This window comes from Otolemur garnettii, unplaced genomic scaffold (genome assembly GCF_000181295.1).
Source record: "Otolemur garnettii isolate 467f Iridium unplaced genomic scaffold, OtoGar3 scaffold00020, whole genome shotgun sequence".
NCBI classification, from domain to species: Eukaryota; Metazoa; Chordata; class Mammalia; order Primates; family Galagidae; genus Otolemur; species Otolemur garnettii.
In genome coordinates, this window is record NW_003852415.1 from 927,939 (window position 1) to 939,173 (window position 11,235).

The following is an 11,235-nucleotide window of genomic DNA, read 5'->3' on the forward strand; positions in this document are numbered from 1 at the left end:
GTGCCCTACTCCTTTGAGCCACAGGCACCGCCCCCTCAAACGTGTTTTTTAATACTGTTTGCTTAACAGCCCATCATGTCAAAGAAAACTAAGAGAATGCTGAGGAACAAAACAGATTTTTTTTCACAAGGACTGGGAATTGCAATATTGTTTCTGCTAAAGATAAGATGATTTGCTTGCTTTGTAATATCAACATTAAAGAAATTCAATGCTCATCATCATTATAACACTCAGAAGGCCCACACATATTTTAAGTTAGAGGGAGAGATGCAAAAGGTTATATTGCAGAAATTAAAAGATGAAAAGCAAAAGCAAAAGGCGGTGCCTGTGGCTCAGTGGGTAGGGTGCTGGCCCTATATACCAAGGGTGGCAGGTTTGAACCCAGCCTGGGCCAAACTGCAACAGAAAAGATAGCCGGGCACTGTGGCAGGTGCCTATAGTCCCATCTACTTGGGAGGCTAAGGCAAGAGAATCGCTTAAGCCCAAGAGTTTGAGGTTGCTGTGAGCTGTGATGCCATGGCACTCTACCCAGGGTGACATAGTGAGACTCTAAAAAGAAAAAAGAAAAAAAAAAAAAAACCAAAACAAAGATAATTCTTTTAAGCAGCAAGAAGGCCTAGATATAGCACCGCTGAAGCAAGTTATAAAGTAGCTTATATACTCAAGAAAAAAGGGAAGCCATTCAGTGTTGTAGAAATTGTGAAAGAATGCATTGTTGCAAGTTGTAGGATGCTTAGACCCCTATAACATTGCAAAGTCAAACAGCTGCCTCTTTCATAGGGAACCATAACTGATCAGCAGCATGCATTAGCCTTCAGCTTAACAGAACAACTTCATGCCATACTTCAAAAGGAAAATATATATTATTCAATCATTTTGGATGTATCATCTGACGCTACTGACTCAGCACATGTTTTATACTTCATTCAGGTCATAACAGTAGAGTTTCTTGGGTGGCGCCTGTGGCTCAGTGGGTAGGGTGCCAGCCCCATATACTGAGGGTGGCAGGTTTGAACCCAGCCCTGGCCAGCAAAACAGCAATGACAACTGCAACAAAAAAAATAGCCGAGGGCAGCGCCCGTGGCTCAAAAGAAGTAAGGTGCTGGCCCCATATACCAGAGGTGGTGGGTTCAAAACCAGCCCCAGCCAAAAAAAAAAAAAAAATAGCCAGGCATTGTGGTGGGCACCTGTAGTCCCAGCTACTTAAGAGGCTGAGGCAAGACAATCACCTAAGCCCAGGAGTTGGAGGTTTCTGTGAGCTGTGACACCATGGCACTCTACTGAGGGTGATAAAGTAAGACTCTGTCTCTAAAAACAAACAAACAAAAAAACAGTAGACTTTCTTTGAAATGAGGAGTTACTTGTTTTAGGCACTCTGGTGAACAGAACATGGGGAATAGATATCTTCAACAACTTTCAAGGTAAATGTCACGAAGATGGACTGAATTTGGTAAATGTAGTGAGTGTATGTACAGACAGTGCACCTTCCACGACAGGAAAACATGAAGGGTTTATTGCACACATAAAAACACTATTAACAGATCCAGATGCTCTTATTTTCACTGTATCTTGCATCAGCAGAATCTCTATGCTAAAGCTACTGTAAGTGACACTTTGCAACAAGTTATACATATTGTCAACTAGAGAGGGTGCCAAAAAATGTATACACATTTTAAAAGAAGAAAAAACTATATTAAAATTATAATACTCAGGTGACATTTGACTCCTGAAATTACAAAAGGTGCTCACATGTGACTTATAGGCATCTTTAGTTATCGGTATATATTGAGTATTACAATTTTTTTTTTTGAGACAATCTCACTTTGTTGCCCTGGGTAGAGTGCCATGGCATCATAGCTTACAGCAACCTCCAACTCTTGGGGTCAAGCAATTCTCTTCTTGCCTCAGCCTCCCAAGTAGCTGGGATACAGGCGCTGGCCACAACACCCAGCTGTTTTTAGAGATGGGGACTCGCTCTAGCTCAGGCTGGTCTTCAACCTGTGAGCTCAGGTGATCTGCCCACCTGGGCCTCCCAAAGTGCTGGGATTACAGGTGTGAGCCACCGTGCCTGGCTAAGTATTATGATTTTAATACAGTTTTTTTCTTTTTTGCAGTTTTTGGCTGGGGCTGGCCAAAACCCGCCACCTCTGACATATGGGGCCGGTGCCCTACTCCTTTGAGCCACAGGTGCCGCCCAATACAGTTTTTTAAAAATAATTTTTAATACATTTTTTGGCACCCTCTGTATATTTGTGCAAATACACCATGGTATCATAAGTTTGGTAACATACTAAAATTGAATGATGAGGTATTCAGTGTGATTTGCCATATCATTCTAAAGTGTGTTGGCTATTGTAGGACTAGGTGTCAGTCAAAATTTTATCTAGGTGAGAATAGTAGTTAAATTTTATGAAGCCCAGCTGGGCATAGTGACTCACAGCTGTAATCCTAGCACTTTGGGAGGCCAAGGCAGGTGGTTTGCTTGAGCCCAGGAGTTTGAGACAAAGCTGAGCAGGAACAAGACCCCTTCTTTACTAAAAGTAGAAAAATCAGCTGGGCATTCTGGCTGGCGCCTGTAGTCCCTGCTATTTGGGAGGCTGTGGCAGGAGGATCATTTGAGCCCAGGAGTTTGAGGTTGCTGTGAGTTATGACACCACAGCACTCTAGCCTGGGAACAAAGTGTGGCTCTGTCTCAAATTTTATGAAGAACAGAGTCAGCAATATGAATTATTGAAAAGCTTTTTACAGGAATGCAGCATTTCTGTGTGATATCATGTCAAATCAAAAGGACTTACATGTTTCTTTGCAAGATAAAAAGTATTTTTTTTTTGAGACAGAGTCTCAAGCTGTCACCCTGGGTAGAATGCTATGGCATCACAGCTCATAGCAACCTCCAACTCCTGGGCTCAAGTGATTCTCTTGCCTCAGCCTCCCAAGGAGCTGGGACTACAGGCGCCCGCCACAACGCCCAGCTGTTTTTTTTTTTTTTTTTTTTTTGGTTGTAGTTGTCATTGTTCTTTGGCAGGCCTGGTCTGATTTGAACTCGCCAGCTCTGGTGTATGTGGCTGGTGCCCTAGCTGCTTGAGCTACAGGCTCCAAGCTGATAAAAAGCATTTTGGAAAAAGCTGTGTTTTTTCAAAACACTTCTTCAAAAGAAAAAAAAAATTATTTTTGTTTATTTGTTTTTTTTTTTTGAGACAGAGTCTTTGTTGCTCTTGGTAGAGTGCTGTGGCATCACAGCTCACAGCAACCTCAAACTCTTCGGCTTAAGCAACTGTCTTATCTCAGCCTCCTGAGTGGCTGGGACTACAGGTACCTGCCACAATACCCGGCTATTTTTGTTGTTGTTGTAGTTGTCATTGTTGTTTTACAGGCATGGGCCAGGTTTGAACCCATCAGCCCCAGTGTGTGTGGCTAGTGCCCTAGCCACTGAACTACGAGTACTGAGCCCAAAAGAAAAATTTAGATGAGTATTTTCCCTAGTTAGCAAAGGTTACCAATGAGCAGGATGATATATATGAATCATTTGATGAATATGCAGTTGTTACAGACCTGTTAATTGGAGAATACATGAAAGATTTGCTGACTTTCAGCAACATGATATCACATTCAGGTAGCCTTTTTTTGTTTGTTTTTTTGTTTTGAGGCAGAGTCTCGCTGTGTGCAATGGCATCACAGCTCACAGCAACCTCAAAGTCTTGGGTTGAAGCGATTCTCTTGCCTCAGCCTCCCGAGTAGCTGGGACTACAGGCACCCACCACAACACTGGACTATTTTTTTGTTGCAGTTATCATTGTTGTTTAGCAGGCCCCAGCCGGGTTTGAACCCACCAGCTTAGGTGTATGTGGCTGGCGCCCTAACCACTGAACTATGGGTGCCATCTCAGATTAGCATTTGAGCCTCATTCACCAGTTGATATCAATCACCAACGCACCTAAAGAACTACGTAAAGAATTGATTGAGCTCTTCAGTAGATGTCATTTTAAAGTCATTGATGTTAACTGAAATATGGGAAAATGCAGTAGAATACCCACACCTTTGTCAACATGCTTGAAAAATGCTTTCTTGCTTTTCAGTCACTTATTGCTGTGAATCTATATTCTCCTACCTAACCCAAATCTAGGTGCACTTAGTCACAAATGACTGATACCCGCCTAGAGGATCACTGAAATCGCAGACCTCCATGCTGCAACCAAATATCCAAATGCTTTCCCACAAAAAGCAGACAAAACAAAGCCATTAAAAGGTCAGTTAACTTTAAAATTGACACATAGTTTTCATTTTTTGAAACTATTAAGTACATAGTAGTTAGATTTTTACAAAATATATACAAAATATGTTTATATATTATAAAAGCTTATTTAATTTAAGTTTCTTGTATGTGGCCTTACTTGATTACAACTAAATTAATGTAGTCTTCCAAGGTGAAAAGTTTCCATACCTCTCATAACTGTTTTCTCCAATTGAATTTCCTCCTGCTATAATCTAGTTCCTATATAGCAGCTGGAGGAATCCACAAAAATGCAAACCAGATCAACACTCCACTTAAAATCCTTCAGCAACAGCTTGGCGCCTGTCGCTCAGTGGTTAGGGTGCCAGCAACATGCACTGGGGCTGGTGGGTTTGAACCCTGCTGGGGCCTGCTAAACTACAACAATAACAAAAAATAGCCAGGCATTGTGGCGGACAGCTGTAGTCCCAGCTACTTGGAAGGTTGAGGCAAGAGAATCCCTTAAGCCCAAGAGTTTGAGGTTGCTGTGAGCTGTGATGCCACAGCACTCTACCAAAGGTGACATTAAAAAAGAAAATCCTTCAGCAACACAGAATTCTCTTAGTGCCCTGGCTCTACCTACTGCTGTAACCTCTTTAGGGGCCAAACCTTGTTTCCCTCTACTCTTCCTTCCATCCTCACTGTAACCTCCCTGCCTTACAAATTCCTTTCCTGAGCATCCTCTTTCTATTATTACTTCCCATAGCACCCCATTCCCCCTTTTAGCATTTACCACAGCTTGTTGTTATATTTTCATTTTGTGTATTACACCATACTTCATTAACATCTCTCTTTCCACTCCATAAAGGGAGGGACTATGTCTATTGTGGTCACACTACTGTGTTCCCATTGTCCAATGATGGTTCACTGACTTTGAAAATTAGGACGTCACACTCAAATTAGCATTGGTACTTAGTAAGATCACAAGAAATATATATATATTTTTTGAGATAGAGCCTCAAGCTGTCCCCTTGGGTAGAGTGCTGTGACATCACAGCTCACAGCAACCTCCAACTCCTGGGCTCAAGTGAGTCTCCTGCCTCTGCCTCCCAAGCAGCTGGGACCACAGGCGCCCGCCACAATGCCTGGCCGTTTTTTGGGGTTGTAGTCGTCATTGTTGTTTGGCGGGCCCAGGCTGGATTCAAACCCACCACCTTAGGTGCATGTGGCTGGCGCCCTAGCCACTTGAGCCACAGGCACCGAGCTGTAAGAAATATTTTTGAACATACATAAACAAAATAATCCCTAACCGCCCACCCCCCAAACACACAGGCCACCGTTTCTGCTTATACAGTTTTCTATTGCTCCTGGATTTCCCTTTTTCCAGCTACTAGACTCTTGTGCTACTTCCTCACTTCCTTACTCTTATAAATAAAGGGAGGACAAATTGGTTTTAAAAAAAAGAAAAAGAAAGTAATTTGATAAAAATTATCACATTTTAGATGATATATATTATTTTCCTGTTTTTTGTTTTTTGAGACAGTCTCACTTTGTCGCCCTTGGTAGAGTACCATGGTGTCATAGCTCATAACAGTCTCAAACTCTTGGGCTCAAGTGATTCTCTAGCCTCAGCCTCCCTAGTAGCTGGGACTACAAGCGCCGGCCACACTGCCCGGCTATTTTTAGAGACAAAGTCTCACTCTGGCTCAGGCAGGCCTTGAACCTGAGAGCACAGGCAATCTGCCTGTCTCGGCCTCCCAAGTGGTCATGAATGAAGTCATCGCACCCAGTCAATGTACAGTATTTTTGTTTCCAGAACTTCTCTTATATTTTCCAAGAGCACAAAGGACAAAGGGTTAATCATAAGGATGTTTCTATAGCATGGTAGGTAATAGCAAAATCCGAGAAGGAACCAAGATGCTTATCAAAGGAGTAATAGTTAAATAAAATGTGACACCTTCACTTGATAGAACACATTCTGTAGCCATCAACATGAATGAGAGGGAACACCACATTCACATAGTGGTTCAGAACATGGACATCAGAGCCAGATAGTGTGGGTTCAGATTCCTACTCTACAACTACATATCTGTGTGACTTAAGGCAAGTTGCTTCAGGTTTTTTTTTTTAAGAGTCTGTTGTTAAATTAACCTCCTGTATAACATCACAGTTTCATTACAGTACATATTATGCTGGATGCAGAGTATATAGAAAGTGTGGGCAGTGAATAGCAGACCACATTTCACCATAACAAGAATTTATCAGGTTTTTTTTTTTTTAAGAACTGTAAATGAAGGTAACAGCTGGGTTCGGTGGTTCATGCCTGTAATCCCAGCACTGTGGGAAGCTCAGGAGGGAGCATTGCTTCAGCTCAGGAGTTCTGAGACTTGCCCGAGCAAGAATGAGACCCAGACTCCTAAAAAAATGAAAAACCCAGCTGGGTGCCCTGGTGAACTCCTGTAATCCCAGTGGCTTCCTGAGGCTGAGGCAGCGGGATGTCTGAGGTTGCAGTGAACAATTGTAGACGCCATCGCACTCTGCTCAGGGCATAGGGTGGGACTGTGTCTCAACAACAGAATACATACATACATACATACATAACTGTAAAAATTATTTGTACAACAGAGGGTTGTAGCAGGGAATACGTAAGTTAATAGTTATGAAGTACTTAAACATATTGAACACTCTGGGAGGCTGAGGTGGGTGGAGCTCACATGTTCGAGACTAGCCTGGGCAGAGTGAGACCCTGTCTCTAAAAATAGCTGGGTGTTGTGGTGGGCACCTGTAGTCTCAGCTACTTAGGAGGCTGAGGCAGGAAGATCGCTTGAGCCCATGAGTTTGAGGTTGCTGTGAGCTGTGACGCCATGGCACTCTACCAAGGATGACAAAGTAAGACTCTGTCTCAAAAAAAAAAAAAAAAAGGAAAACAAATAATAGAAATAAATGAATAAACATATTGAACATGGAAAAAAATGCCCAGGCTACTTTGTTTTGTTTTTAATTAGCTAGATTTTTTTTTTTTTTTTAGAGATACTCTATCGTCCTCCATAGGGTGCTGTGGCATTACTACTCACAGCAAGCCCCAACTCCTGGGCTTAGGTGATTCTCATGCCTCAGCCTCCTGAGTAGCTGGGACTACAGGCGCCCACCACAGTGCCCTGCTATTTTTTGTTGCAGTTTGGCCAGGGCCAGGTTCAAACTCACCACCTTTGGTATATGGGGCCAGCACCTTACTCACTGAGCCACAGATGCTGCCCAATTAGCTTGATTTTTAATTGAAAACTTTGAAAGCGCATGATAAAAAAAAAATTCACACAGGATTATAGGGTATGTGATGAAAAATAAGTCTTCCACCTCAAAGGCAAGCTGTTCACAGCTTCTTAGGACTCTTTCCAGAAATGTCTTATGTATATGCAAACTTGTATGTGTTAATATATTTCACACACTCCCACTCACACACACACACATTCCTTTTCCTTTTAAACGCTCCATCTTGTAGCTGACTTTTTACACTTTATAGTGTATCTTGGAGTTTGTTCCACATCAGCAAGTACAGACTGTAAGTCATTCTTTTTCCACTATAGAGAGGCTCTTCAGCTTACATGAGTTTACCTCCTGATAAACCATCATAAAGTTGAACCATCAGAAGTCAAGGACTGTCTATATAAAGAAAATATGTAGGGTGGCACCTGTGGCTCAGTGGGTAGGGTGCCGGCCCCATATACCAAGGGTGGCGGGACCTAGCCCTGGCCAACCTGCAACAAAAAATAGCCAGGTATTGTGGCTATTGGGAGTCTCAGCTACTTGGGAGGCTGAGGCAAGAGAATCGCCTAAACCCAGGAATTGGAGGTTGCTGTGAGCTGTGATGCCATAGCACTCTACCGAGGGCCATAGAGTGAGACTCTGTCTCTACAAAAAAAAAAGAAAGAAGAAAGAAAATATGTATCAATTTCCTACTGATGGATATTTTAGTCAGTTATAGTCACCATTTATTACATAGTACTAGAATTACTATCCTTAGATAAGTTAAAATGTGGTTAAGCTTATATTTTCTTTCTTTTCTTTTTTTTTTTTGAGACAGAGTCTCACTGTGTCACCCTTGGTAGAGTGCTGTGGTGTCCCAGCTCACAGCAACCTCAAACTCTTGGGCTTAAGTGATTCTCTTGCCTCAACCTCCCAAGTAGCTGGGACTATAGGTGCCTGCCATAATGCCCAGCTATTTTTTGTTACAGTTGTCATTATTGGTTAGCTGGCCCCAGCTGGGTTTGAGCCCCCAACTTCAGTGTATGTGGCTGATGCTGTAACCACTGTGCTATGGGAGCCGAGCCATATGTGGTTAAGTTTAAAAGAAGGCATGCTTGATACTTTGTTTTTTAAAAAGCATGTTTGACTGAGCATGGTGGCTCTTGCCTATAATCCCAGCACTTGGGAGGCCACGACGGGTGGATTGCCTGAGCTCACAGGTTTGAGACTAGCCTGAGCTAGAGTGAGACCTTGTCTCTAAAAATAACCAGGCATGGCAGTGCCTGTGGCTCAGTGGGTAGAGTGCTGGCCACATACACCGAGAGTAGCAAGTAAGAAGCCAGCCCTAGCCATCTAAAACAACAATGACAACTGCAATAACAACAATAACACAAATAGCCAGGTGTTGGGGCAGGCGCCTGTAATCCCAGTTACTCGGGAGGCTGAGGCAAGAGAATCACTTAAGCCCAAGAGTTTCAGGTTGCTGTGAGCTGTGATGCCACAGCACTCTACTGAAGGAGACAAAGTGAGACTCTGTCTCAAAAGTAAATAAATAAATAAATACATAAATATTTAAAAAAATAAAAATAACCAGGCATTGTGGGAGCTGCCTGTAGTCCTAGCTACTTGGGAGGCTGAGGCAAGAGAATCACTTAAGCCCAGGAGTTTGAGGTTGCTATGAGCTATAACACCAGGGCATTCTACCACAGGTGACAAAGTGAGACTCTGTCTAAAAAAAAAAGCATTTGGGGGCCCGGTGCAGTGGCTCACACCTTTAATCCCAGTACCTTGGGAGGATTGCTTAAGCCCAGGAGTTTGAGACCAGCCTGTGTAACATAGAGAGAACTGGTCTTTACAAAAGAGAAATAAATAAATAACACATAAAAGCATGTTTGTGCATGCGTGAGTGTGCACCCTCTGAAAGTGATTGAAAATCTGTGGGAATTTGGAATGCAATGAATGGAGAAAGCAAAAGACAGTTTGAACAAAAAGAGCCTGCATGTTCATATGTTTTGTTTTTAAAAGTGTTACCTGCTTAAAAGAAAAAAAAAGTGCTACCTGCACAATAAAACATTCTCAGAGGCTGTCCCCTCATATAGAAGGAATAGTTTCTTCTTCTGGCCCTTCTAGCTCTTGGTTTACACCTTTGTTATAGACCGGGCTGTGCCTGCCTGTCTCCCTGGTAGCCTGGGGGCTTGCCCAGTCATCTTCATACCCACCAAGACCCATCCCAGTGCCTGGTGCAGAGAAGGTGTTCATTAGACACTTTTGGAATGAATGAAGCTACTCCTCTGACTCTAGTTTCACTGTATATAATATCAGGATGATATTAGGCCTATTGGTATTGGTGGGCCAGCTAACCAATAATGACAACCCACGCTTATGGCCATCCTGAGAAATTACTGAATTTGTGAAAAATGTGAATGCTCTTAAAGAAGATGGAATGCTGTGTAAAAATACTCAGAAATAGCTGCTTAATCAGAAATTTATCCTGTGGGCTGACCAGGTCAAGTGCTTGTAGTATATAACTGGTTCAAAGCCTGGTGGCAGCTTCCATGTGAGATCGCCCTGTTAAATTTGTTTCCAGACAAAAGGAGGACAGAGGTGGAGGGGTAAAGTTGTCAGCTGAGCAGAGCCCTGCTATCAAGTCTTCTAGATCTTCTAGACTTCTGGGTCTGCTTCCATCCCAGCAGTAAATCATATTGGAAAGACTATGTCCCCTAAGCTGCAAGTCTGTTAAAAAACTGGAGCCAAACAATAATGACAACTACAATAAAAAAAATAGCCGGCATTGTGGTGGGCACCTGTAGTCCCAGCTTCTTGGGAGGCTGAGGCAAGAGAATGGCTTAGCCCAAGAGTTTGAGGTTGTTGTGAGCTATGATGCCACAGCACTCTACCAAGGGCAACAAAGCAAGACTCTGTCTTAATTTAAAAACAAAAGCAAATAAACAACAACAACAACAACAAAAAAAAAACAGGCTCAGTGCCTGTGGCTCAAGTGGCTAAGGCCCCAGCCACGTACACCTGAGTTGTCAGGCTGGAATCCATCCCGGGCCCGCCAAACAAAATGACGGCTGCAACTAAAAAATAGCCGGGCATTGTGGTGGGCACCTGTAGTCCCAGCTACTTAGGAGGTAGAGGCAGGAGAATCACTTGAGCCCAGGAGTTGGAGGTTGCTGTGAGCTGTGATGCCATGGCACTCTGCCCAGGGCGACAGCTTAAGGCTCTGTCTCAAAAATAAAATAAAATAAAACAAGCATTTAAATACAGCTTTTTAATGACTCCATTTTTGGTAAACCTTTTGAAAACTTTTATCTTAAAAGAAAGCTAGACTTAGGAGCAAGTTAGTTGATTTAACCATGACTGTCACAATTTTTTGCCTAACAAAATATAATGAATGATTATAATTGGCTTAGTTTCTGCCACATTTGGGGGAGGCCAAGTTTGTTATTTGGGGTTTAGTTTTTAAAAGCAGGGCCATGTCCAATACTACTTTAGTATTTATAAGAAATCACAAGTTCTCTACGAGTTAAGAGTATTGTAGGACTTGTTTTGAGATTCCATTTCATAATGTTTGCTGGAATTTTAGTAGCCTAGTAGAAAGCTTTTAAAAAGGAGCTTTTTGGCTCGGCGCCTGTAGCTCAACCTGCTAAGACACAGCCACATACACCTAAGGTGGCTGGTTTGAATCCAGCTCGGACCGCCAAACAACAACGATGGCTGCAACCAAAAAATAGCCGGGCATTGTGGCGGGTGCCTGTGGTCCCAGCTACTTGGGAGGC